The sequence below is a fragment of the Lepisma saccharinum genome, chromosome 1 (genome assembly GCF_977018435.1).
Source record: "Lepisma saccharinum chromosome 1, izLepSacc3.1, whole genome shotgun sequence".
NCBI classification, from domain to species: Eukaryota; Metazoa; Arthropoda; class Insecta; order Zygentoma; family Lepismatidae; genus Lepisma; species Lepisma saccharinum.
Genome location: NC_139229.1, coordinates 147964313 through 147991854, shown reverse-complemented (window position 1 = coordinate 147991854; position 27542 = coordinate 147964313). Strand labels below are relative to the sequence as shown.

Genomic DNA, 27542 nt, shown 5'->3' with positions numbered 1-27542 from the left:
AGCATGTAAAAATAGAAAGCTCGAGATACCCCCTCTCCCTACATATTCTGAAATTCGAACACTGATTATCGCAGGGAACTTTTGGTTTGTTGTTATTAATGTTACTAGGATATTTTATATCAAATTTCAGCTTGTTATGAATTATAGTTCCCTTATTTCGTGAAAATTTTCATTGTCCGCCATTTTTCAATATGGCGGACTTAGCGTACGGGCGATCGCCGGGGACTTTTGGTATGTTGTTATTAATGATATAAAGACGCTACATACCAAATTTCAGCTTGTTATCAATTAGTTCCTTTATTTTTCCTATTTTGACTGCACTATATGTATCCCATTTATGGACCCAATACCATACATGCACGTAATTCCCTTGATTATTGCAGGAACGTTCCACAAGTTAAAACAACCCTGTTCCGTAATATGAGATGCTTGTCTATAAATTAGATTTACAATTGACATTGCACGTTTGCAAACTGTTTCCTAGAAAACAGACCGAGAGAGAGAGAGAGAGAGAGAGGGAGAGAGCGAGAATAAAATTTGCTTATGCAGAAGTTTCGTGAGGAACGGGGTGACTTTGACAAGTCTAAGGCCAGTTCCCGGGAAGTTTATTGTCGTCATATGTTACCTTGTAGGGACGAGCAGTTGCTGCATGTTGATATGGATCAGATAAGGGAGCGAGATGTGGTCGTTAAACTCGAGCAGATTCGCGAGACAAATTGGGTCCCTTATGACTGGTGTCAGATCAGAATCCTCGACATTCTAGCCTTTTCAAATCTGCATAAAGAGGTTCTAGTTTCACAATCGTATGTTGTGTGCAAGGCGGAGGTCTTGTAAATAAACACTAGATCGCCAAGAGGCGCCGAAACCTATTTGAGCGTCAAAAAAGCTTGATTTTAGGCACGACATTTTTATTTTCAATGTTTTCAAATTATATATCAATATATATATATGTGTGTGCTTTTAAAATATGTAAGTGTTATTGCCCTTTTTTCCATTTATTATTAACATAATGGATGCTTACATAATAATTCTGAAGATATGAACATAATACAATTATTGCACATGAAGAATATAAGAGCATTCATTATGCTTGTGGACTACAAGTTACATTTTTAAAATGATGTTTTTTTTAAAAAAAATATAGTGATTTGATCAAATGTCGATGCGGTTATTCAATTAATGCAAAATGTTTACTAAACTAATGAGAGGGACTGGACCAATTAAACCCTTCCCTTATATACGGCCATGTTTTTGGGAAACTGTACTCTGTTGTGCTGACTAACGTTACCGGTTGCACTTAAACGTTGAAGCACGGACCAATATATTGTTTCTATGCAAAACTTACTGCTTTTTTGGAATGGCATTTATTGCTGGAATCATGTGTAATTGTTATTATTATGTATTACTAATACTATTGACATATTATTGACTTTGGATGGTACTACTCTATCAATCACCATATTATTTATTATATCCCCATTGTTGTCAAGCCGAAAGAGACAGAAAAGCAATGTTAAACAAAAATACAATGAAATATATCTAGACAAAATAATGATCTTTGCGAGGGGGAGGTAATACGAATAATGAGCATTGAAGGTGATCCTGATTTGATATTCGTTAAGAGCTATTGTACAGGGTGTTCAAAAAGTTACGCAACCTTATGGGAAAACATTTCTTATTACATTTTTTAGATTAAGTGCTGGAAGTGATTGCCGTTTTGTTCTTCGCACAAGTGGACACGACGAACCATGTTGTTGAAAACCCTTTTGAATGTTATCTGTGAGATGTTACCAACACAGCTACGAATATTGTCTTTCAATTCCGGAATACTGTGCGGATGAGTAATGTAGACGGAATCCTTAAGATAACCCCACAAGAAGAAGTCTGGAGGCGTTAAATCTGGAGAAGGCGGTGACCATAATCCTGGAAAACACTCTTCCAAGTAACGCACTGTGTTCCCAGCTGTGTGGGCTGTGGCAATGTCCTGTCGAAGCCATGTGCGTTCCAACTTCTCAGCTGACAACGTGTTAACAAATTCTCTCACCATTGTCACATACCGTTCAGAGATCACTGTCAAAGAATGTAATGAACACGCGACTACGTGATATGGCACACCAAAAGCCAATTTTCTGTGAATGCAGTGGCAACTCCTTCATCACATGTGGGTTGTCACTGGCCCATACCCGAGAATTTTGGGCATTAATGTATCCATCCAGGTGGAACCATGCCTCATCAGTCCAGTACCAATCATCGAGTTCCTTCCCTTCTGGCGTTACAGATTCCATGAACCAACGACAATAGTATTTTCGGGTATTCAGTTCTTCAGGCAGCAGTTGCTGGACCGCTCTAACTTTATAGGGGTACAATTCCAAACACTTGCGCAACGCCGTGTGTGCACTGCCAATGGAGAGCCCGGACTGGCTTGAAAGGCGTCGGTCGCACTGATTCTTTTTGGACTCACAACATATGCAGCTCGCACATCGGTCAACTGTTCTTCTGTTAACAACCTTGATCGACCGTTTCTCGGTGCGTCCACTACACTTCCCTTCACCTTGAACTTGCCGTACAGCCGCTTGATGGAGGATTTGTTTGGAGCATCTGTTCCATACTTCTCTGCGTAGGCCCTCTGGGTCAAAGCATAACTGTTGGTGCGGATGTACTCTGTCACAATGAATATACGCTGTTGCAAAGAATAGCCCATGGCTGCTCAGTTATTCAGCACCTATAACGAAACAAGAACAATTCATGAGATTTTCCATAAGGTTACGTCACTTTTGAACACGCTGTACTTGTATGTTAGAATTACGAACATGTTGAGTTGTCAGACATTAAAAATAATATAGAGGAAATGAAGAAGATGTGGAAGCATTAGAAAGCGACCATAAGCCCTCATCATACTGTCTACGACATGAGTGATTCCGAACAGTAGTTCAGAAAAGGTCAACATAAAATGCAGGATGTGTGTAGAATCTAAATAGCAGTGATTCTCAGCACCTGTGCCTTACAGCATTTTTTTGGCTACAGGCCTGTAAAGTGCTTTATTCTTTGTGTCAGTTGATAAATGTACTTCACACGGTACAATCGGCACAATGATGGCTGTGCTACGTGAGTGTATATAATTGTCGACATATTTGTGCAATAAGGTTAAATTTTCTTAGAATTATAAAGTGTATTTCGTTTTGCATCTGTTTATATATTCCAAGTTACAGTAGCTTTGTCTCGTGAACAACGTTACCCAGAGCTAAACACCATTTTTTCATGTGATGATGTAATAATGACTTGCAAGAAAACAGTCATAGGGTCAGAAAACAATGACTATGAATATTTGCCCAACATGTAAAATGTTTTTCCTATTGAACTACAAAGTGCATTATGTTTATCAGTGTATATATTTTCATGTAATATAATAGTAGTGGCTCCACTTGTTGTTGCTTCTTTTTAAATCAGGATACATATTTACAGGGTGGTATTTCTTTTCTACATGAGTAGAAATATTGCCCTGTGGTTGACAATTCTTGGAATTTGGTTGGGGTTTGAGTTTTTGACGTTTGATTTTTATTTGTTTTAAATACACTTTTATGCATGGATACGCTCTAATTGGGATAGTTTATAGTTGGATCCGAACCGCTATGTGCCTCCACCGTGCATCTAACCCGGCACTCGTTGATTACAAAGCAACAACGTTACCACTACGCCATCGGAAAGATCGAATTTAAAGGAACTTGATTGATTGATTGATTTAGTTGGTGTTTTAAGTCCACTTTATGCACAGTAAGGCTACGGGACTGGACCTACAGTTTAAAGTGGGATCCGAACCACTATGTGCCTCCACCGGGTATCGAATCCGGGACCCCTTGATTACAAGGCGACGACGTACCACTGCGCCATCAGGGAGACATATAATTTAAAGGAACTATATATATATATATATATATATATATATATATATATATTGGTATATAGTGATTGTTTCTAACGGCACACAATTCTAGGCATTAATAATATTTACTAACATTTCATTTTTAAGAAATAAATATGTGTGTGTAACTACATTGAGTAACGTCGCCGTCTTGTAATCAAGGGGTCCCGGGTTAGATATCCGATGGAGGCAAATACACTTTAAACTGTAGGTAAAGTTCCGATAGCATTTCTGTGCATAAGGTGGACTTAAAACAAACAAAAATAAAACACACATGGAAACACGATGATTTATGAACACAACAAACCAACTTGAACAATACCGGAACCTTTCATCCCAGAAAAACGGCATTGTACATGCATGGATATATACATACGTAGAACATACATACAAACACACGATATATATATATATATATAAATGTATGTATAATATTCTCAGAAATGCGAAGTAAAAAAAACAACAAATCAATTAATATTGTATATTCCACATAATGTAATAGTGCCAATAGTGTAATAGAGCCAAAATTATTATGATGATGATGAACTATTATATTGCCATGAGAGAATTCTTGCCTTTTCATATTCTGCTCTGAACGTGCCGTTGGCATAAATTTTCCAAGAACAGATCTTTTATGGTTCATTGGCACATGACACAGCTTTCTTTCCCTTGTGGTTTAATGGCCTTAGCTGCGAGAGAACCAGTGTGAATGAACTCAGATCATGAATCCGCGATTACTTCGCGATTTTTCGGTAAGGACCACTACTGGAGGAGATCCGCAAAATGGGCAAGGACCAGTTTCTTTCTCCCCAACGTTTGAATGCTAAGTAGCGTCTTTCTGAGGATGTTTTCGCATGAAAAACGCATGAGATGCCCTGCTCTGCATTCGAGCCCCATCCTTCTTTCCCATTTGGGAATCCTTGATTGAGAGGTTGTAGATCTGCGGATCATTGCCTCTTGGGAAGGAAATGGGTTGTTTGTAACGAAGGAGATGAGAAGAGCAGATGCGACATTTAGATAAATCACCAGCTATTTATTTTCCAGTAAGGAGGTCAATCTCAGAATGCTTATATGCTTATTGTCTTAGCAGTATGTGAAAAGAACATATCGAATTTTAATAACTCAATGAAATAAACTTTCTCACATGTGTGAAAACAATTATTAACCTCCAGGAAGAGCTATGTGGCTATAAACAAGTGTCGGCCCTGCCAGCCTTGATGGCGGAGTGGTTAGCACGGTGAGCATGGGTGTTCTTTGTGAGTGTTCCTTCATCAATTTCATCACTTCATCACTCATCTTCGACTGTGGCACAAATGCGAAGTAATATACACCAAATCAATCAATCAAGTGTCGACCCTATAGGTAGGTACGAGGCAAATAGGACTGGTATCTAGCAGATGTTTATCCTGATTTTTCCATTTGGTGCGTTCTTAAGGAGATCGTTTTTAAGGAGATGAAAGAGTAATTGTGGAGCCACAAAGACTATATATTTGGCCTCTGTGTGTTACAGACATTTGGGGGGAAGCTGTTAGAGGGATGTGGAGATGTGTGAATAAATCACTGGTATTGTGACGGGACTTGGCAGTGTCTCGTTGCTGAAATACATGTTATGAAAACGTAATTAAACTAACATCCTAGGTTACGCATATGTACAGTCACCAGCAATATAAATGGGACACCCAGATCCTGGTACACTCGTTTCCTTGCAATGCGTTATGTGTGTTGCCTATCTCTACGGCGATGGTAGAAGTTGCCATTGAAATTTTCTATTAAAATGCACTCCTCGCCGTATAGTTAGGCAACACACACAACGCCTTGCAGGTAAGCTAGTATTTCAACTTTTTTATTTCGTTTTTACCTTTTTCTACGTGACTCAGCATATTTTTAACCATTTTCCGGTCATATTTTCGCTTCTTTAAGGCACATAAAACTTTATATGCTTAGCTATTTCCGGAGTTTTAAATTTCCTCCTCTTGTGTCAGTCGAAGTGGAGAAAAACCCTCCAGTACAGGTTAGTTTGCTGACAGTAGTCTACCATTTACGTTTGGAAATTCGCACAAAATAGTTATTACAAAATATTCCAGCGTGTGGTACTGATATCTGGAAGAAGAATGAACAGCCCTACACATTTTCAAATTTAATTATTATTAATTATTTCTTTTCTGTTTATTCTGGTACGAATAGTTCAGCACATGAAGCATTATTAGAAATTTATATTGTTGTTAGGGCATATTTATGGAAATTTTAGGTTATAAGTGCATCTTTATGTTGATTTTCAGGATCCCCAGCGCTACTAAATTCTAAGGATATAAATTCCAGAAGCCGTAGAGAAATTACGATACTTTATTAGCAGAAGACAGGAACAAATGGAGAAATTCAACAAAGAAGGACACAATATAATCCAGCGACACAATTTGCCTTCCATAAATACGATGCACGGGAAACAAATGGATAAGGATAGAAAACATAAGGTGAGCAGCTTTCTACCAAGAAATCATATACGGTCTATACAGGCAATATAGTGTAAGATCATTCTAATTAGAAATGTTAGTTAGATCCCTTCTTCTTAAACGTTCCTAGAAGATGCTGAAGATTATATGGCAGAACCTAAGTTTTTTACAATGGTTTTCTAAAAAAATGCTATCAGATATATTAACGGTTCTCTGTATATATGAATAATTCAACTCAATAAAGGAGAATTGATACCATTTATAATTTTATTAATATTTTAAGCAGGTAGTCATTCGTACACATTTAAGTTGATTGCACCCCGAGTCGCTGCTGGGTCTCTTCGTGTCGGGTCGCTCGGGCTCCTCTAAGCCATTACGCCCCTGTTCGGTATGGACTCAGCATCGTGAGGCCAAACCGAGGAACTACTTGAATGAGAATACCAAGCAGGAGCGCCGTCATTGGTGGACCAGAGTAAGCAATGGCCCAACCTGTCAAAATGTAATCGGCAAATCTCGAGATAAAAATTATCAAGATAAAGATATTTATCATTGATGGTAAACTTTACAAGATTGGAATACAAGATGTGTGTCTTCGGAGTAGAGGTCTGAACCGAAAATTTAACACGTTCAATGCAACATTTGAATTTGTATATTAATATTTAAACGTCCTATGTATGGTCAATAAATCATTATTTGCATCACTAAATAACAATGTGATTATAAAATACATTTTTATTGAAGACTTGTCCTACAAGTGTGACCAATCCACACCTTATAGTCTGATACGAGGACTCCAATCTATAAGGTTGTATTTTTTTCGAATATAGGTACGTGACTTTAGCGCAGATAGAACACCCAGCAAAGAGGGAATAACGTGACTGCAAATACATGCATATCTAGAGCAAATTATATAAGAGTCTCCGCAATAACCATTTTCAATGATGATGTATTAAGCTGCAAATCTAAACATACGCCACACGTGTATGTCCAATATCAGATCACAATGCCGGTCGGTACAAAAAGAGTTATGTGGTGTCCAAACTACGTCAGTCCCGTAAATAGCGTGTCGTCTGAATACAAATATTATTTCTGCACAAGATTGAAGGACGTGTCACAAAGCATGGAAGAGCGCTTTTATAAATATATTTGATGGAATGTCCGTATTCCAATTCAATGTACACTCAAAGGCCATAACGAGAGCCCGTGACGTCAACAATGACGTAAATGTGGTCAACAATAGAATACAGCTCCGAGAACCACTCAATGCTTTTCGATAATGAACAAACGTCCGGTCGACCGAGAAATGACCGCATATCAACAGTTTATCTGAGGACAAGAGAAGAGAGATTTGCATTCAGAATTGGCCTTAAAGGGAAAAGAGGCGTAGGATAAGAGAGACACTCCACCGCTGGGGTGGATCCAGGAAAGTTATTTGGGAACTCACTTGCTCGAAATTATATTCTAACGCACAATTGCGTTGTGATTATAAATGCGTTATAGTGTGTGTGTGTGTGTGTGTGTGTGTGTGTGTGTGTCTCGCGCGCGCATAGTATTAATTGGTTTCCTATATTGAAAGAGGAACTGGACTAGTCTCAGCTCCGTGGCCTAGAGGATAGCATTACGCACCGAGAAAATGTGAGCACCGAGTTCGAATCCGTGGAAAGGTACACAATATGCTTTCACTGTGCGATCTCATTGTTACAAATCTCATCCGGATATACCGTAATAGAACGAATTCATAAAACGTTTTTAAGGTATTTTTATTAGTAAAAGAATCATGCAGGGTATTATAGAGTTATTGACTTTCAATTACGAGAGCCTTACTAATGAAAGAGAATTATTGCAAGAATTATTTTTACACAACACAATATCTGGTATTTCAGATAATGTAGTACCTACACCACAAATAGCTAAATAGAATCACATTATATCTAATTATATTGTTTATGAATTGGCGTGTAAGGACGCAAAATATTTGGAAATGTAGCGATTTTCTTAAGTTTTCTTAGTACAGAATGTATAATGAGTAAATAAACAAGAATCTCTCTTTCGTTTTAGTAGTGTTTTCATTCAGTTAACCTTTTTGCAACACCCTGTATAATCTGTGGACTACAAGTAGTGAAGCAGGTGAGATATTTTAGAGATAGAAGATAGTTTTGTACCTGCGGATGGTTCTGGGAGTGTTCGACCTATATTAACTGTGCAGAAAGTCGAGTGCGTGTGAGCTAGGGACGTGGTGGGTGGGAACCATAAATATTAATACCAGTAGTGATTTGCGTGTGGGCCAGACTAGTATATATATTAAGTAATCCCTGGATTAAGCAGATGAATGGATCATTCTACTAAATCTATTGAATCAAGATGGAATGTGTACACAATGAGGTGAAGTAGCAGGGATTTTATCCAGTGTATAGAAAAAAAGCAAGGACTAATCCAAACGGGGCCTGGGATAATGCCAAAGTGGAAGCATGCTGTTGGAAACACCTGTGAACAATGGTGTATGCACAAATATTTCAAGAGAAGGCCCCAAGAGAAAAGAAAGCTCTCACCCGATAGATCCTCAATGGTAAAAAATATATAACTAGTTACGTATACTATTTCAATTGTGGTGTCAGATTTTATTCGCAACGCCACCAGCGACTATGGATGGTACCGAGACGGCCTTTTTGAAAATCGAGACGAGATAAGACCAGACCCTTCGAGAGGAGTACGAGAACAAAACAGACCACCGTAAAATAGAAATCAAACCGACTCTTGGTGTCCGAGACTCTCGGTCTCTCTATTTCTATCTATGTTGGTTATTGTACATCTTATTCTTTGGTTAATCGCGACGATGAGAATGCATGATGGGATAAACATAATGGTATAGCCATGCCTTAACCAGGGTTCGAACCTAGAACCTATACGTCTTGCACGTTACCTTGCACGGAGGCTGGCGAGACTTTGGTAAACAATAACGTAAGTCAACATTATTTTAATATGCGGTTATTTCAGCCATAACAAGCAGATTCTCTCTAGTCGCAGGAGGCGCTCAAAACATTTCTATACTGCACACTACAACAGCATCATCATTCATCATTTTACAAAAAGCTCACTGTAGGCACACTGTATAAAAGGCACAGTCAGCAGAAGGAAACCCTTTTTGTAATTTTGCCTAAAGTAAAAGTCCAGAAATTATATTCTTCACCATATAAATCGAGCAAAAAACGTGTAATTTGCACTGTAGGTCTTGTTTGCTCTTACATGCATAAACTTTGTAGAACGGCTTTATCAAAAGCGAGATTTATACCTATTATATTTCATTTGTAAGCAATGCTTAAATGCACGCCACGCACCCTGATGTCTATACAACCACGGGAATTATAAGAAACATTGAGCGAGCATAGAACCATTCTTCAATACTGTCAATAAATTCAATTTACTTGCAAATAATGTCATGTGGTCTACCAAAAACAGAATCATACAAAAAATTTCCCATTATTTAGAATGACCTAATAGAGATCTTTTCTGAAGACACATAAATGTCAGCCTCTCTTCCTGTACTGCATTGTTGCAGAATAACGAGATTCATGTAATTCTCTGTGGGACTTGCGTTGTGTCCTGCCCATGTGTGCTTGTGATCATCCTTTCACCAATTCATCTAACCACATTTCATCCTCATCTTCGCAATTAGCCAAAAGCGGCAGAGAAAAGTGAAGTAAAATATAGCAAATCAGTCAATCAAGTGGACCTTACATTAGTGGAAAAGTCGACGAACGCAACGTGCGTATATATGGGGAAGGAAAACCCAATAATAATGGTCCAGCATGTGCGGTGGTATTCACCGAGCGTGTTTTGTTCTGTATCCCGTGCAAACGCGAATACAGAAAATGGAAGAATTTACCTCGACATGCTTAGTGAGTGGCGGCTACATCAATTCCAAAAAAAGAGACAGTGCAAAACTTCATTTTCATCCACGATGGAGCTCTGTGTCATTGGCGCAGGGAGGTTCTAAAGTACGTACATGGGTCAACAAGATGTGTCTCGATGTTGGATTAGTCCCTCCACAAACCAAAACACGTGGCGTCAACAAGTTCGGATCTTATCTCCTTTTGATTTATTTGGTAGGATTCCTTCACTTACTATAAATGTGGACAACATGCTACGTAAAACAACGCATCACAACAGTTTGTCAGTTTGGAACGAATTGGATTATCGTATTGATACCTGTCGTGTAACAAATAGCTCACACATAGAACTTCTGCGAGACATGCAGACTTAAAGACATATACTTAAAAATGTCAGTATTTTGACTATTGATTTCTAAAAGATGTTGAAAGTGTATTTCTGTACATATCTCCCTTACTGGTGTGAAATTTATCTAGTGAAAATTCTTGAAAATTGATGTGTTTAGTTTATTTTTGTTGACTGTGTCATGGAGAGATACACGTGAGTCTATTTAAAGTGACGGAGCTGCGCAATTGACTGTGATTTGTGTAAAAATAAGGTCATATATTTGTTTCGGCGAGCGAGCAACAAGTCTCACGTCGATATATACGTTACAAAAATTATAATAATACATGTCAATTCTTATCTAACCAAACACCAGGAATATATTTCGGATATGGCCCTGTCCTTCATTTGACCTTTCTATCACGCGGCATAAAGTTGTGCGTGTGGACATATGGTCCTTTTGCGTGTTTGTGCCGTACACGTGTACTACAAAAGCGAGTTATACAGTTTGTCAAGGTTGGTAGTACGACGTCTATTTGGCTTCTGACAACATGTTTATTATAGTCTCACGCGAGATATATAATGCAAAATCTTCGACACTCGGATTGGAATGCCACGCTTCAACAATAACGCCATGTGCATGTACGAGGTGAGTTTGAAAAGCGCACATAGCCCACCGTAAAATAGAGAAATTTACAGAATCATTTAGAGTAAAGGTACAATAATGCACTGCGGAATTAGTAGACAAGAATGAGATAGAAAGAATGAGAGACAAAAATTGATAGACAGATAGAGAAACCGGAAAATAAATATGAAAAGATACAAAAATAGGAAGGATAGAGAACCATGGAAAGGAAGGATGAAATTTAGAGAAACGAGAAGGAGAAAAGAGGGAACATGTAGAGAAACAAAAGTAGAAAGAAACAGAGTAAAACTGCAATTACGCACTGCCAAATAAAAAGACAGAAAAGGATGGAATGAGACAGAAATTGATAAAAAGAAGTAGAGAGACAGGAAAAGAAATATGAAAGATACAGAAAAATTAACAATAGAGAAATATAGAAAAATTATAGAGAAAAAGGAAGAAAGAATCGTGGATACAATGACAAGAAGGAAAAAATGAGGGAACAGAGGAAAGAAGAAATACAGAAAAGCAGATGAAGGAAGGAGGAAAGATGTGGAATAGGGTGTATCGAAAAAAACTTTTTTTCGAAATGTTAAGGTGGCTAGTGCAGAAAAGTGGCCATTTGTGACCAAAAACACGTCTGATTTTTTTCTGATTTTTTGGAGGTCGTTTAGGTGGCGCGCATCGACCTTGAAGTTTTGATAGTGATTTGGTTATGCAACACGCACAACAATTTCACAAAAATGTCATTACTTGGCTATTTCATGTGTTTTTTTCTGCATTATGGTCATTTATTGTTTTGTTTATGGCAAATATGTTACATTCGTGCCTTAGGGGTGGTTTCCTATGCTGTTTACGTATGCTTTTGGTCAAAAATTGTCAATTTGAGGCTAAAAATTCCATTTTTTCTATTGATGCTTTCCAATTGGTTTCGACTGTGTTAAATTCGAAGGTTTTCCGATATAAAAGACTAAATAAAATATTTTGGCTTTCTAATTGCTAACAGTTCCTCAATTACTGTCCAGCGCTTCGCTTATTTTCATAGCTTATTATGCTTTGAAAATAACCCAGAGCTCACCACGAGGAGGTGGCTGGACTGCGAGCTCCACCCACCCAAATGATGTTGGCAAACATAATTTTACTAAGGGGCAGGCCAAGATTTTCTTCTAGTTTTCTCCTTGAACTTTATAGTCACTTTTTGTTCGAAATGTCGGCATATGTTCTCTAGATTCGATTTTCGCTTTGATGTAGCCATCACGTGCGCTGGCGCCGAAAACGGAAGAAGGAGCCTCTGTGATAATTTTCACAAGTCTGTAACGTGTAGCAGTGTCCACGTTACAAATATGTATATAAACTTAATATTTTTCTTTGTTTTGTACTTATAATTTTATGTCTTAATTGTTAATTACCAAGTGTGAAAGTGTCGCCCCCCTATCCCTCGTTTCTATCCGGCCCTCTGGATTACTTCCTACTTTCATCCCTCAATCTCTCCTTTCACCTCACCCTGGGTGCCAAGCGAGCAGATTATATTTGCGCCGGAATTACAAAAGGGGGGTTTCACATAACAATTTATATTTGTATGTCCCTGGTTCGTTTACAGCAAGTGAATATACAACTGGTTAAATGGACAGTACCGTAGTTCTTGAAATTATTACATTCTCGTAGGATATATTGGTTTATTATACGTAGTTATATATATACATATTTTACAGAGCGTTTCCATGAGTGTCTTGCATAGACCAAATTACCAAATCTCTAAATCAATATATTTGCGCACCTATGGCATAACCATCGGCACTTCCCTTACCACCGAGTTAGCAAAACTATCTCGGTGGGCCTATCCTCAGCTTAAATGATATTCCGTTACAAATGCGTTTCCTTACGCCTTCTCTCTTTTTTTGGGCATCAATTAATCAAATACGGAAATATCCACATAATCAAAGCTTTTTCTAAAAGGGGACTTGGGACAGCAACAGGGGCTGGCATAACCAGATGCTACATTATGATATCCAGTTTAGCCACCATAAGTGGACTAAACTTGAGGAGACGTTCCTCTTTCGTCGATCAATGGGGAAACACTGTTTTTGCTAAAGCTCACTGGCTCTTTTTATAGTCGGGGTAAACGTCCGTGGACGTGGACCCCGTAGCGTTGGAAAATTCCACTGCCAACGGTCCTTTGTAAGACAGCTAGCTCCCCCAACCGGGGAGGTAAAAACAGGGGAATCTAACATCCAGCAAAGCACAATCCAATAATATACACTTACAAGCAATAATAACATAAAAGTACACTCATGGAAGCATATTACTTAACCCTACACCTTGTAGCTGGCCAGCAATCAATTATTACAATATACCAAAACCAGTAATGGTCAATCCGACCGTTACATAGTTCCCCCCTTCAAGAGGAACAAGAAAAAAACAATACACTCAAAACAAGATTACCATATTTACAAAATCATCCAACACAATTACACAATACCCACTAAGGTATTCAACTGTTCTCAGAGTATCTGAAAAATGAAATAGTCACTAGTTCATTCACTTTATCACATTGTCCACAATGTTCACAGATTCACCAAGCTTCCTCTTACTTGTGAAGTCCGCCACTGAAGTATCCTCTCTAGGATTAAGTCTTCCTGACAGCATCTTCCTTGAAGTTGGTTTTCTCTGGTTCCTGGTTTGACTCCCCAACGAGTCCTTGGTTTGACTCCCAACTGAGTCCCTGATTTGACTCCCAACTGAGTCCCTGGCTTCGACTCCTGACCGAGTCCTTGGCTTCGACTCCTGACCGAGTCCTTGGTTCGACTCCTGACCGAGTCCTTGGTTCGACTCCTGACCGAGTCCTGGTTCGACTCTCGAATCTAAATCCACAATGTGTCTTACTGTTTACAACTTGGACAACTTAAACTCAAGCATTTTGATCAAGATTTCCTGATTTTATTTTTAATTCTTGCTTAAGAAGAAGATTTTTTGGACAAAAATTTCAATTTCCTTTAACTTTATAGTAATATTACTATAAAGTTTACTCATTCTATTAGCGACACGCAAATAAATAAACAGTGTTGTGAAAATGAAGAAAATGGGGGTAAGTTATATACAAATGAAAACTAAATAAAAAAATAACAAATAAAAGAAGATCCGCGGTCGGCTATTATGACAGCTGGGATTGCTGGCTAGGCGGCCCGACGGTAGTCTTCCTAACCCTCATTAGGAGTTGTCGCGTGGCTCCCCTTGGCTGTTTTCTGTCCCTCCACCTCGCAGCAAAAGCTGGTGGTTTATGGCTGGACAACTGGCTTGGTTCACCTTCCACAATCGGACAACCCTTCCCATTCTTTGCCCTGAAAGTATCTTCTTTAATCCTTCCAGACATTAAACATGGACCTGAGTGTTCCGTTTCAAGTTCACCATTAACGCCACGCAATCTGCCAGATATAGTGTGCTCTTTCAGCCACACCTTGTCTCCAATGCGAAATTTACATGGCCTACGTTTGATCTCGTTCTCTTCTTCCGGGAACACCTGAAGTATGGCTGGCCTCGTTTTCTTGTATTTCAGCCTCACTTCTTCTGTCTTCTCTTTGCTGGAAACAGTACAGGGAACGCAACTTCTGACGTAGCGAGCGATATCTCGTGTCATTCCAAGCCACGAATATTTCTCCTTGATTTTCGACAAAGTTTTCTGCTTCCCATTGTGTCCTGCAAATTCAGAATCGTGATGTGACGTCAATATTTGAGATTTCAAACTCAACGGGACCCATATCTTGGCTGTTCCCTTAGGATCTTGCTTGCAGTCTATCCTCCTGCACAAAACTCCCTCCTTATCCAAAAACGACTGATTGGCCAACTTAGCAACTTTCTCCTTATACTTCCTACTCCCAGAGAAATGCTTTCCCTTCAGTTGTTTCATTATTTGAGATAACAAACTGTCTCTCATTTGCTCTGAAACAAGCGATGAAGTTTTTTGTAGCCTCTCAGAAACCAGTAATTCATCATTTTCATTGTCCTCTAAAGCAAAAGGCAACAGTGATAATGAATGGTTCTTCTCGTTCGTAGAAATGGAATTTTTTCGAGGAAATTTGCATTCCCTTTTTATTCCGTTCCTCCGTTTTCTCTTCACCTCTTTCGAGATTTTCAGAGAGCATAATGCACCAGCGTTTGCAGTCTTCTGAACTTCGAGTCCTTGGGAATCGACTAATTGGCCCGTATCCTCATTCGTAGACTTCCCTCCATTCTCTTGTGCATGTGTGTTGCATCCATCCAGGCTCGAGTGATCTGACGAGTTATTCCTTTCCTGTACCACGTTATTTCTCTGCATAACTGTAACAGCGAATTCTCGTTTACATGCACGCTTCGAGAACGTGTAAATCACGTCGCTATCCTTGAACGACCATCCGTTCTGCTCAATGTGCAAAATTATCCCACTCTGCTTCAAAAAATCCTTTCCAACGATTATGTCACGGAAACAATTCTCAAGGATGATAAATTTATGCTTAAATTTCATGTCATTAATACAAACAGTAGCATACATCTCGCCCTTCGATGTAACGCTGCCCACAGCTAATGAAATGTTCCATTTTCTCGTCTTCATGAATTTATTTCCATCCCTCTCTAACAACTTGGCTGTTTCCAAACTTAGCGTAGAAGCTGAAGCTCCCGTATCTGCAAATAATACAAAGCGTTTGTTGTTAATCTTACATTGAATGAGAGGTTCGAGGTCTTGCTGAAAACAGCCTTCTCCATTCAAAAAACGGCCTTTGTTTCTGCGTTTTCTCCCGGCGGGCGACAGAATGTTTATTTGGGGACGCTGTTGACCTCCCTTTCCAGCGGGTTGGTTCCTTTTATTGGTCTGTTGACATTCCTGAAGTTTATGGCCCTCACTACGGCAGCCCCAACAAATTATCTTTGCAGAATTTTTATTGGCCCCCGCTTGTCCAAAAGTCGCATCAAAAGAGGGTCTCTTTTGCCCTACGGTCGCATCACCGCCAATGCCCGCCCCTTCTTAGAAACGCGGTTGTTTCACAGCCCTTGATCCTTTTTCCTAAACCTGGATTGAGAGAGCATAACGGTAGCTGGTCACTCTCGGTTCCCCCCTCGCTTGTCCTCGCGGACAAAGCCAAATGTTTTACTCCTGTTCTTCGCGAGGTGTCCTCTTCAGTGTTGCAAACTTCAGAAAAAGATAATTCCGTCTCACCGGCGAGCGGTGAATAATAAAGCCTTTCTGAATACAACCTCCTCTGAACAATGGCTGCTTCAGATTCCAATTCCTTCAAAGTATGAAATTGCATCCCATACAAATGCCTTCGGAAACTAGGGTGTGCATGAGATAGAATATGTTCTATTACTTCACATTCCTCTGTCTCTTTTTGCCTCATAGAAAACAGTTTTCTCATTCGACGAATAAACAAAACCAGAGATTCTTCGCTCATTTGGAAGCGATTCAGAATCAAACGGTCGATCTCATTCTTATAATCTACAGAATAATATTCTTCTAAAAAAGCATTTTCAAAGCTCTTGAAATCTTCAAACGGGCGTGAAAATCTAAACCAATCCCCTGCAGCCCTCCTTAGCGAAAACGGAAGAATCTTGTCAAACAATGACTTCTCCGAAATGCTCATGACATCTTTATAATTCCGCAACTCCTGCAAATAATCATGCGGCGAAATCTTGTCATCGCTCCCTGTGAAGACTGGAATCGGTAAATTTGACTTATCGAGAATTTTCTGAACTTTTTTCTCCTCTTCCTTAGCACTCTGCTGTTCAGTGCGCGATAAAGCAAGATTATTTAATTCCCTAATAATTTCCTCCTGAGATTTATCGCTTATATCCTGATTACCCAATAGCTGTCCAAGCAAATCTCTATCAATTTGTACTGCCATTTTTTCTACTTTACTTTTTCCACTACGTAATAACATTCACTTCTGTACGATCTTCGTTGTAAAAATTAAAAAATCTATCCGTCCGTCAGTCCGTCTATCTTTCAAACTTATAGACCTGACGACAATTTATACAACAAGATATATCCTGGACAATGGAGCCCCCATATGTGAAAGTGTCGCCCCCCTATCCCTCGTTTCTATCCGGCCCTCTGGATTACTTCCTACTTTCATCCCTCAATCTCTCCTTTCACCTCACCCTGGGTGCCAAGCGAGCAGATTATATTTGCGCCGGAATTACAAAAGGGGGGTTTCACATAACAATTTATATTTGTATGTCCCTGGTTCGTTTACACATATACAGCAAGTGAATATACAACTGGTTAAATGGACAGTACCGTAGTTCTTGAAATTATTACATTCTCGTAGGATATATTGGTTTATTATACGTAGTTATATATATACATATTTTACAGAGCGTTTCCATGAGTGTCTTGCATAGACCAAATTACCAAATCTCTAAATCAATATATTTGCGCACCTATGGCATAACCATCGGCACTTCCCTTACCACCGAGTTAGCAAAACTATCTCGGTGGGCCTATCCTCAGCTTAAATGATATTCCGTTACAAATGCGTTTCCTTACGCCTTCTCTCTTCTTTTTGGGCATCAATTAATCAAATACGGAAATATCCACATAATCAAAGCTTTTTCTAAAAGGGGACTTGGGACAGCAACAGGGGCTGGCATAACCAGATGCTACATTATGATATCCAGTTTAGCCACCATAAGTGGACTAAACTTGAGGAGACGTTCCTCTTTCGTCGATCAATGGGGAAACACTGTTTTTGCTAAAGCCCACTGGCTCTTTTTATAGTCGGGGTAAACGTCCGTGGACGTGGACCCCGTAGCGTTGGAAAATTCCACTGCCAACGGTCCTTTGTAAGACAGCTAGCTCCCCCAACCGGGGAGGTAAAAACAGGGGAATCTAACATCCAGCAAAGCACAATCCAATAATATACACTTACAAGCAATAATAACATAAAAGTACACTCATGGAAGCATATTACTTAACCCTACACCTTGTAGCTGGCCAGCAATCAATTATTACAATATACCAAAACCAGTAATGGTCAATCCGACCGTTACACAAGTAATGTGAAACACACCTCGTATATAAACTATACATCCTGATGTTAAATATAAGTTCCAAGAGTTTGTTTCTTTCTGCCAGCAAGCTGAGCTGGAAGTTTATTATCGGTGATAACAATGCAAGAAAGCTAACGCTATTGTGTAAGAGCCAGGCAGACTCAACTTTATGAAAACGTTGTCACAGGGAAAAGACGAAAGATTAGGCTGTTTTCCCCACGCTATATCTCTCGTGTCCCTTGGCGGACAATAATTAAACTTATATCATAATAATCCCTGATTATTTTACTGCAAGACAGTGTATTCAGAATTTAGTTACGTTAACGTAAAAGAAAGTTATGCCCGCGCAAGACAAAACCTGTATATAAATAACTTTTGCTTAACATTTTGACGTTGTAAATTTTCTTTCTTTTTCTTTGTTGTCATATCGCCCCGGCCGTTGCAGGGAGAGAGGGGAGTTGGAAGAAGCCATACTCCCTGGTCAAATTAAATACTGAGTGTAACAATTAAAATTCTATTGCATATTTATTATTCACAAAAGGGTAAAAATAGTAATTTTTGCATGTAACTAATTATGTTCCTCATTGATATTTAATTAATTTGTATTTTATTGTAATGTAAAATTGATGTTAAGGTAAAAGTTGGTAAATCCTTCACGGCACCGAGAAATGCTATATAAGCAGCGAAGCTCTGTGGCCCGTGGCCTTTGTATCCGAACTTTTGATAAATGCGGAACTCGTATAACCGTCTTTTCTTTCAACGCTCGAACTTCTGCGTTTACTTCCACTTCGTTATTAGGAATTAGTTCATTCTGGGATTATCTTAGGACAGTTACTTAGCTCTTCTGGTCAGAAGGCTTATGTTCTCTCTGTTCTATGCTCCTGGTCAGGAGATATAATTGAGAGAGTTGTGATTGTCTTGAGATATACCGGAATTCGGGATCGGCCGATAGACTGTTGGTAGTCAACGTTTGTGACCCTGGTCAGGGTACACCTTTTCTTATTCTGTGGACACGGATTAATTTTCGGTTCTCTGGTCAGAGGCTGAAAAAAGAAAAGGAAGTTTGATACTTAACTGGATATCGACGGAACCTAGTGGGAAGAAGGATTGTCGATTACTTGTAGAATCTTGGTCAAGGTCTATAAGTAGATTGAGAACCTTTGACCCAGAATTATGAGGGACCTTACATCGAGGACTGAAGCTGCCGGATTAACCCGAACTTTGAGCCGAGGAGACTCAAGCCCCGAAGAGATACTGAGCGTGAAGCCGAGGCTCAATAGACCCATAAAACCGAGTATGATCCAGGGCGGATCCTTACAAGTCGCTCCACTCCTTGTGTGTGGCAGGGGAAGTCTTGAATTTCCGCTATATTTTTGTTTTTATTGTAGTCATCTACTTCTTCATTTGTAATATTATTCGCCAACGTAGGCTCGTGGAGGGAGCATAAAGCCCAATCAACCATGTCATAGTATTGGTCTCCATTAAAATTGATGGTTGGTAAAACAAAAGTGCGAATTCTTTTGCCTTTCTTTAAATCCTCTTGCTTTCTTAATTCTTTGCCAACCAAAACTTCTTATTTCTGGAATTTTGTCGGTTATTAAAGCCAGCAGGATATTTTAAGGATGGACCAAGAATGCGTTTTGTTGAATGACCCTATTAATCAGATCTCTCAAGTGGTGTGGGAGAAATCGGGACAAGTAGATCAAATTCCACATACTACATAATGAAGGTGTACGCACCGGTGTGGTTTGGGATCAAGAAGGAACCATCGATAACTGACGGAGCCCGACACCTCTGGAATTTGATCCACTTGTCCCGATTTCTCCCACACCACTTGAGAGATCTGATTAATAGGGTCATTCAACAAAACGCATTCTGGGCCCATCCTGAAAATCTCCTGCTGGCTTTAATAACCGACAAAATCCCAGAAATAAGAAGTTTTGGTTGGCAAAGAATTAAGAAAGCAAGAGGATTGAAAGAAAGGCAAAAGAATTCGCACTTTTGTTTTACCAACCATCAATTTTAATGGAGACCAATACTATGACATGGTTGATTGGGCTTCATGCTCCCTCCACGAGCCTACGTTGGCCAATAATATTACAAATGAAGAAGTAGATGACTACAATAAAAACAAAAATATAGCTCAAATTCAAGACTTCCCCTGCCACACACAAGGAGTGGAGCGACTTGTGAAAATTATCACAGAGGCTGCTTCTTCCGTTTTCGGCGCCAGCGCACGTGATGGCTACATCAAAGCGAAATTCGAATCTAGAGAACATATGCCGACATTTCGAACAAAAAGTGACTATAAAGTTCAAGGAGAAAACTAGAAGAAAATCTTGGCCTGCCCCTTAGTAAAATTATGTTTGCCAACATCATTTGGGTGGGTGGAGCTCGCAGTCCAGCCACCTCCTCGTGGTGAGCTCTGGGTTATTTTCAAAGCATAATAAGCTATGAAAATAAGCGAAGCGCTGGACAGTAATTGAGGAACTGTTAGCAATTAGAAAGCCAAAATATTTTATTTAGTCTTTTATATCGGAAAACCTTCGAATAAAACACAGTCGAAACCAATTGGAAACCATCAATAGAAAAATATAGAGTTTTTAGCCTCAAATTGACAATTTTTGACCAAAAGCATACGTAAACAGCATAGGAAACCACCCCTAAGGCACGAATGTAACATATTTGCCATAAACAAAACAATAAACGACCATAATGCAGAAAAAAACACATGAAATAGCCAAATAATCACATTTCTGTGAAATTGTTGTGCGTGTTGCATAACCAAATCACTATCAAAACTTCAAGGTCGATGCGCGCCACCTAAACGACCTCCAAAAAATCAGAAAAAAAATCAGACGTGTTTTTGGTCACAAATGGCCACTTTTCTGCACTAGCCACCTTAACATTTCGAAAAAAAGTTTTTTTCGATACACCCTAATGTGGATCAACAGAGGAAGGCGGAAATATTAAAAGAAAGAGGGATAAAGGTAAAGAGAGGAAGGCAGATAGAAAAACCGAGGACGATAGAATGAGACAAGAATAGAAAGAAACAAGAAGATAGAAACAGGAAGAATGAGTTGAAAGTCGATAAATAGATGAATAAAGAGAAGGTGAAAGAAGAAAATAAAAAGAGGGAAAGAGAGATAATCGTAGTAACTTTGGTCACCGAAACAGAGCCCAACCGAAGGATATTCGCTGACCACGTCACTGGTTTCCCCTCAACAGAGATTTCCAGACGCGGGAAGATTTTGCCACTCGATGCTGTAAACCCCAAACAAATTCCGAGAAGAAGAAGTTAAGCGGGTTAACAACTCGTCTGGCAGCGACAACGTGGAAATTCCACGAATGTGGGTCATGCCGAGAAAGTCAATCGTCTCCTCCAAAACTTAGTCGGTCATGGTGCCAAACCTGGCTGCACTCCAGCTCCTAGAACACGTTTAATGTAGACCATCCGATCTCGCTTTCTTCGAACTGGAGCATCGCACGCGGAGAAACAACCTCTCCCGCGCAGGTCCACGGATGCTGATGAGACGCTAAACTCTCTCCTTTGTAACAAAAACAAGAAACTTGATTTTCATTGGCGTCTGCGATATATGGTGGCACATACTGACATTAAATCGCAAATTAACACCATATCGTTTTCTGAAGTTATGTTCGAGGCACATAGTGGTTCAGATCCCACTTTAAACTGTAGGCCCACTCCCGATTAGCCTATCTGTGCATAAAGAGGATTTAAAAGAACTTAAACTCAAATGACGGACATGTTAGAACTTGTGATGGTGAAAATATCAAGCATTTCATGTTTCTGTTAATCTCCTCAGGAGTGAACTTGGACCTTCTTGTGGATAATTTTTAATTCACACCGTAGTTATTCTTTAACATCCTTCATTGTACAAGAATTTGGTGAAAAACAGAACCTTGATCAACACAGAATATGTCGAAACAATAGAACAAATTACTATAAATATTACAAGAGGCGTTTCCTGTGGTATGTGAATGCAGAACACATAAATTCACACATATATAATGGAAAAACAGGAAGGAGTTATTTGATACGGGTGTAAGTGATCGTAATGAATGCAATAACAAATTAAATAAGGGACTCGCATTGAACATTTCTGTTTTAGTCAAATGTTGTTGTAATAGTCCAGTTTGTACGCAGATAGAAACAGAACTGGACTAAAGTTCAAACTGAGATCCGAACCACTGTGAAATAGTGAACATTCTTACGTGTAGGCCTAATATAATTTTATAAATGGACAACGAGATAAAAAAAAAGACTAATCCACGTCTATTCTTAACTACTCTGGTTTTTGAACTAGTTTTTTGGTGCATTCCCACAAATTAATTCAAATATTGAACACGCCCTTTTAAAAAAGTACGATTAAATTGTCACAAAGAATGTGTGCGCACTTTCTGTGACAATTATGGCCGTTTCAAAATTTCTGTTCCGAGGTACGCACGTGACACAACACACATTTCAATCAAAAACAAATTATAACTGGGTCCCTTCCATTCCATTGTTAAGCTACCACCGATGAAACCTTGTGCACAGGATATGTGTTCCTTGTAAATAAATTATTGCACTAAAAGTAGGTGAAGACCTGGCAACAGAGTTTTTTTTATGATGCAATGAGTTTCCTTATGTTGGTATTTATAGCATCCGGTAGTATGGGGTGGGGGGATAATTCTTTTCGTTCTTTCTTGTGTTCCCATTCTGTCTTCATTGTGTGTTTATGGCTAACCGCCTGGCAAGGCTCAACAGAAGAACACTTGTTTTTCTTCTCCATGGTGCTCCGTTTGGATAACAATATTGTGCATCCGCATATTTTTAGAAATACGCCAGACCTTGTTATTCACTCTTCCCTTCCCTAAACCTCTAGCAATGCTGCGCGAAAGTACTATGTAGATCACGTGTTTTATCCCCAATGTGAATAATCACACACTAAATGGTGAAAAACACGGCAAAGAACCTTGGATTTTGCTATGGACACCCACATATATTAGAACAGATAAGGAAAGCCAACAAAAGACTTGGTTTTTACACAGTTTAAAGAATATGTTATTGACGTGAAGATAAACGGAGTAAATCTGTGGTGTTACCAAGGTTAGTTTATGCTTCCGTGCATGGTGTAATAGGTGTTAGGACAATGGACGAACTTCAGCAGCAAGTCTTCAATCGAAAGTTCGGTTTTCGCCATAAGGTTAGGCAACACTCATTACATCATGCACGGAGGAATTATTTCCGGATACAGGCATAAGATTCGTGGGAAAACTCTCAAGAAAATACAGTGTACAAATTGATTTGGGGGTGGGGGGAGTGGAGACCTGCCCTTTCACTAATATACGTAGAAACCCATTCCTTGTTAAAAACATGTGGGATGCAAGAAAAATGAATGAAAATACTCATGGACAAACTGTACAAATCAGCAATGTTAACTGTTGGATCAACCACTGATCTTTAGTTGATGTTTTTTAAGTCCACTTCATGCACAGTAACGCTAATCGGGACTGGACCTACAGTTTAAAGTGGGATCCGAACAACTATGTGCCTCCACCGGCTATCGAACCCGGGACCACTAGATTACAATGCGACGACGGTACCACTGCGCCATCGGGGAGCCCCCTTCACTGATCTATAGTAATCACTAGGGAGCGGAAGTTGATGAAATGTCATCTTTTTTCTGACATCTCGGACACGATGCCCATTAAATATACACAATATTACACTTCGTCTAGAACCCAAAAAAGATAATTTTGAAGTGCATTTTTAACCAATTTTCAGGTTTTAGGTCATTTTCCCCGATTTTGGGCATTTTTCCGTCATTTTTCGCAATATTCGGTGTATTGTTTCGTCATATTTTGTTACTTCTTTCATTTTGGTAATATTCTTGAGTCTTTTCACCAAGGTGAACATAGGCCTATATATATATCGCAGGATTTATTTTTCTTTACAGTGCCACAGGAACACACCACACTACATCACCAGGCAAAGATGCGGGAAATTAATGCACTTTACACCAATTCATTCAGTGTATACGACTTTTTTATAAAATTGTTTAAAAATTATTCGGTTGTTTCCATTGGAAATCCTCATTGCATATTTTAATTGAATGTGCATGTGGTATCATTTGGTGCCTTTTTTTTAAAGCAAGATTGAATTTTGTTTAATTTCCTCTTCATTTAACTTTTTAACCTGAAACTAACAAATTTAATGGTCATTTTTTGCATTTTTTTACGTCATTTTTCCAATTTTTTTAGGACATTCTATAAGTTATATACCTATATTTTTTTAGGTCTTCAACTTCCGCTCCCTAGTAATCACATCTAACAAATCTAGGAAAAAATCACAGATAATGGTCTGTTGCGGCGATATTATCACCTGGTCAAAGAAGGCAATACTTTACATCCGGCCCTGTACACAGCGCGAAGAATAAGGAACGGATGTAGCCGGAACAGTTTCGAATGAACGAATCTTCGAACGCATCGTCCTATTGACTGGAAGGAGAAGGACTCGTGGCTAGGTCAGTGGGAATCACGCTCAAAGCGTGGGTGGGAGCTTTCTGGGACGCGACTCGTCCTGAACCAACACTGCAACATCCACGCCTTCGCTTACACGCTGGAAACATCGCGTCACAAGGCACGCGACACGTTGCCGCATGCTTTGCATCAGATTTGTCATGATTCACCGTTGATGAGTCAGCTCAGACAAGGGAAGCAGCATGTTGCGGGTGGGCGCTTACGCTTCCTGAAGCAATCTTGCCAGTCCAGTGTTGTCACAAGAAGGGAAATTTTTCTCAGTACAGGGGAATTCTTTGATTCTTTTCTTATTTTTGATATTTTGAATTTAGCGTCTCTTTTCTACCCTTTTGGTACATGATGATGAGGTTGAGTAATTATAGGATGAAATTGATGAAGGGACACTCACACAGAACATCCATTACCAGGTCGGGATTCTAAACCCTAGCGTCGTGGCAGGGAAATTCCTGTAAAATTTTATGCAGAAAGGTAAAAACAGGAATTTTACGAAAAAATTAAAAAAACGCAAGGAAATTTGAACTTATCCAGCTCGTACATTGGATTCAATCTTGTTGAGTTGTTACAGAGCTTCTCCGTTTCTTTCGATAACGAAATATGTATATTGTCGAACAGAGACAGAATGAAAATTATAAATTTGATTTGTAAATAACCAATAGCACCCATTTATAAACCATTAAAAATTATTGGAATAGAACAGCTAGTATAAACAATATTTACTGTTATCACGAAAATTTTCGTATGTTTTCCCCAAACTGTATAATTTTAAATTTTGGATGGTAACTAGGCGATCTTTTAAAAATCTAGAAGATAACGAGATAAATCTCTGTAAGATAACAAGCGAGACAGAGGCTTATAGATTCTCGCTCTCGTTCGAGATTCTCCTATGTTTTAAAAACTGGCCTAAATCAAGTTTAATCAAATTTACATTACTGTGCGACATCGCCAGACATGCCCAGTAGATATTTAAAATATTATACCAGGTGGTTATAATTAAAGTGACGGTGTTCAGAGTGGTACAGCACGGGCTGTAATGAGAGTAGCAGTCTGAAACTTCGTAGATATGATAATGAAGCAATGCGCTCGCGAATTATGAAAAAAAAAAAAAAAAAAAGTTCCAATTCTCGCCACCAGGGTAAAAAAATGGCGCTGTAAGCAGTCAAAACGTGGAATTTTCCGTAACTCTGACATCAAAGTCGGTGACATTGCCTAACCATTGTGTGAGCTCCCTGGTTGTTGTTGGTGACGCTTGTTGCTTTTTTTTCCTTTAGTGATGTGAATGTTCGCCGAACATTAAAAGTTTGATTTTTCCCGTGTAAAAAGCAATGGCTATTGCGAAGAAAGACCGTGCACTGCTAGTGAAGTTGTTTTACCAGAATGGGAGCAATAGTAACGCTGCACTGCGGAAATATCGCCAACAGAAAGGGCTGAGAAGAGGGCCCATGTCAATTAATGGGCTGAAGAAGATGATGAAGAAATTCGAGGAAACAGGTGAATTGGGTGTTGCACCAGGGAGAGGAAGGCGGCCCATCCCCGTGGAAGTTGTGCACGAAGTTGCTGTAGCTGTAGCTGACCGTGCAGCACATGCCTCAACTTCTGCAACCAGTGCTAGAGCTGTGGCACATGAATTGTCACTCCCCTGGTCAACAGTTCGCAAGGTATTGCGGTGCATTTTACACTGGTATCCCTACAAGATTCAAATTGTGCACCAATTGAAACCCCAAGATATTCCACAACGCCGTGAGTTTGCCCATCGGTTTTTGGCACGCATGGAAGTGGATGACATGTGGCCGGGGAATATTCTGTGGACTGACGAGGCGCATTTTACTCTGGTCTGTACAGTGAATACTCAGAACTGTCGCATATGGGGTTCCACTCGTCCACATGTTGTGCAGGAACAACCATTGCACTCAGTTTACGTGACTGCATGGTGTGGGTTCACTAGCTCCTTCATTCTTGGTCCGTTTTTCTTTGAGGAGATGACACCTCGAGGGCCTGTTAGGTGTACAGTGACATCTGCACGTTATAGGGACCTCCTTGTGCAACACGTGATTCCAGCTTTGCAAGAACGGAACTGTGAACACACCACCATTTTCATGCAAGATGGGGCAACACCACATGTCGCTCGCCACGTGAAAGATTTGCTGCGAGAAACCTTCACTAATGACCGCATCATCTCTAGGCAGTTTCCAGATGATTGGCCTTCCAGATCCCCCGACCTTAATCCATGTGACTTCTGGCTGTGGGGATATTTAAAAGATCGTGTCTATCAGGGACATGTCCGGTCTCTGCCTGATCTGAAGGCTAGCATACAACGACATGTCGCTCAGATTTCACCAGACATGCTGCGAGCAACCGTCGACCATGCCGTGTTACGAATGCAGCATGTTGCTGAATTGGGAGGCCATATTGAACAGTTCTTGTAACCATAGTTCCTAATAAACATGCCAGAGCCATTGTTCTCATGTGTTTGATCTTTCCTGCCTTTTTCCTGTAACTATACCACGTTTTGACTGCTTACAGCGCCATTTTTTACCCTGGTGGCGAGAATTGGAACTATTTTTTTTTTTTTGTATAATTCGCGAGCGCATTGCTTCATTAGCATATCTACGAAGTTTCAGACTGCTACTCTCATTACAGCCCGTGCTGTACCACTCTGAACACCGTCACTTTAATTATAACCACCTTGAAATAAAAAGGTAAAGTGCTCCCCTTTGCTTTGCACCACGCCATGAAGGCTTATAGGGGTGTGTGGGGATAGGGCCCCACACTTTCT

At 39.6% G+C, this 27542-nt stretch overlaps 1 long non-coding RNA gene across 6 annotated transcripts in view; it reads left to right on the top strand.

Annotated features, from left to right (window-relative positions):
* Positions 1-27542, top strand: part of LOC145989445 (uncharacterized) — a 197166-nt gene that overhangs the window by 109894 nt on the left and 59730 nt on the right. For 4 of the 6 annotated variants that reach the window (XR_014441853.1, XR_014441856.1, XR_014441854.1 and 1 more), the window contains one exon: positions 6199-6613. This is a non-coding gene — a long non-coding RNA (uncharacterized LOC145989445). Of the gene's footprint in view, positions 1-6198; positions 6614-24186; positions 24299-27542 lie in introns of those variants that run through there. The other 2 variants (XR_014441855.1, XR_014441851.1) reach the window with 2 other exon arrangements.